Source organism: Chrysochloris asiatica, unplaced genomic scaffold (genome assembly GCF_000296735.1).
Source record: "Chrysochloris asiatica unplaced genomic scaffold, ChrAsi1.0 scaffold00071, whole genome shotgun sequence".
Taxonomy (NCBI): domain Eukaryota; kingdom Metazoa; phylum Chordata; class Mammalia; order Afrosoricida; family Chrysochloridae; genus Chrysochloris; species Chrysochloris asiatica.
This window is the reverse complement of record NW_006408589.1, coordinates 4,563,494-4,565,732: the sequence shown is the minus strand read 5'-3', so window position 1 is coordinate 4,565,732 and position 2,239 is coordinate 4,563,494.

Sequence of the window (2,239 nt, the reverse complement as noted above, 5' to 3'; positions counted from 1 at the left end):
AGAAATGTAGAAGACAGTTTCCTAGCCAACTGACTGGAAGAGACCCATATCTGTGACCATTTCAAAGAAAGGTGACCCAACAGAATGTGGAAATTATTGAATAATATCGTTAATGTCACATGCAAGTACAATTTTGTTGGAGATAAATTCAAAAAGCAGTAAATTGACAAGGAATTGCCAGAAATTCAAGCCAGATTCAGAAGAGGATATGGGCACCAAGGATATCATTGCTGATGTCAGATGAATCTTGACTGAAAGCAGAGACTACCAGAAAGATGTTTACTTATATTTTGTTGACTGCCGAGACATTTGATTGTGTGGATCTTAACAAGCTATGGATAACATTGCAAAGAATGGGAATTCCAGAATATTTAATTGTGTTTGTTCAGAACTGTTCATAGACTGAGGGGCAGCTGTTTGAACAGAACAAGGAGATATTGAGTGGTTTAATATCTGGAGTCCTGGTGTGGCACTGTGGGTTAATGAGCTAGGCTGCAAAGTTGGTTTGAACCACAAGGTCAGCAGTTCAAGCTTACTAGCCACTCCTCGGAAACCCTATACAGTGTCACTATGAGACAGATCAAATTTGATGGCACTTAACAACAACAATATCAGGAAAGATGTGCATCAGCACCGCATCTTTTCACGATAATTCAATCTGTATGCTGAGCAAATAATCTGAGAAGCTGGATTGTATGAAGAAGAATGAGGTATCAGGATTGGAGGAATGCTTACTAGCAACCTTAATATGCAGATGACACAATCTTGTTAGTTGGAAGTGAAGTACTTGAAGCATTTCCTGATGCAGATCAAAGATTATAGAGCTTTCAGTATGGATTATCCCTCAATATAAAGAAAATAAAAGTCCTCACAACTGGTCCAATAAGCAACATCATGAAACATGGAGAAAAGATTGAAGTTTTCAAGGGTCATTTTACTTGGGTCCACCATCAACACGTATGGAAGCGTCAGTCAAGAAGTCAAATGATGCAGTGCATTGGGAAAATCTGCTGTTAAAGATCTTTTTAAAGGGTTAAAAAGCAGAGATGTTATTTTGAGGACAAAGGTGCATCTGATAAAGGTGCATGATATTTTCAATTGCCTAAAGGAGCTCTGGTAGCGTAGTGGTTACGAATCGGGCTGTGAACCTTAAGGCCAGCAGTTCGAAACTACCAGCTGCTCCGTGGGAGAAAGATGAGGCGTTCTGTTCCCATAAAGATTTACAGCCTCGGAAACCCTGTACAGGGTCGCTATGGGTCGGATCCGACTCGACGGCACTTAACAACAACAACAATATACATATGAAAACTGGACAAAGGAAGACCAGAGAACTGATGCATTTAAATTATGGTGTTGGCAAAGAATATTGACTACACTAAGAATTGCCAGAACACTGACCAAATCTATCCTGGAATAAGTATACAGTCAGAATGCTGTTTAGAATAGAGGATGGTGACACTTAATCTCACGTACTTTAGACATGTGATTGGTAGGGACCAATCCCTAGAGAAGGACATCATGTTTGGTAAAAAAGAAGGTCAGTAGAAAGAGGAAAACCCTCAACAAGATGGATTGACACAGTGGTTGCAACAATGGGCTCAAACAGTAATGATTGTGAAGCTGGTTTAGGATCTGGTCGTGTTTTGTTCTGTTGTACATGGGGTCAGTTTGAGTTGGAATGGACTCAATGGCACCTAACAGCAACAACAATATGGAGATACTACAATTTGTTTATCCATTCACCCATTGATAAATATTTGAGCTGTTTCCACTTTATGGATATTGTGAATAATGCCACAGTGAACATTGATACACAAGTTTCTGTTTGAGTCCCTGCTTTAAAGTCTTTTGAGTATATACCTAGATATGGAATTGTGGGCCATATGGTGATTCTATGTTTAACTTTTTGAGGAACCACCAAACTGTTTTCCATAGCAGCTGTACCATTTTACATTCCACCAGCAATGGTTGTGGATTTCAATTTCTTCACCTCCTCTCCAACACTTGTTAGTTTCCATTTTTCTGATGATAGCCATCCTAGTGGGAATGAGGAGCCTGATGGGGCAATGAATGGCTAAGTGCTCAGTTACTAACCACAAAGGTTGTCGGTTCAATCTAGTGGCTCTGTGGCAGAAAACCATTTGTCTGCTCCAGTAAAGTTTATAGCCAAGAAAAAAACAAAAATATATGGGGCAGTTTAACTCTGTCATCTTGAATCACTATGAGTTGAAATAGAACC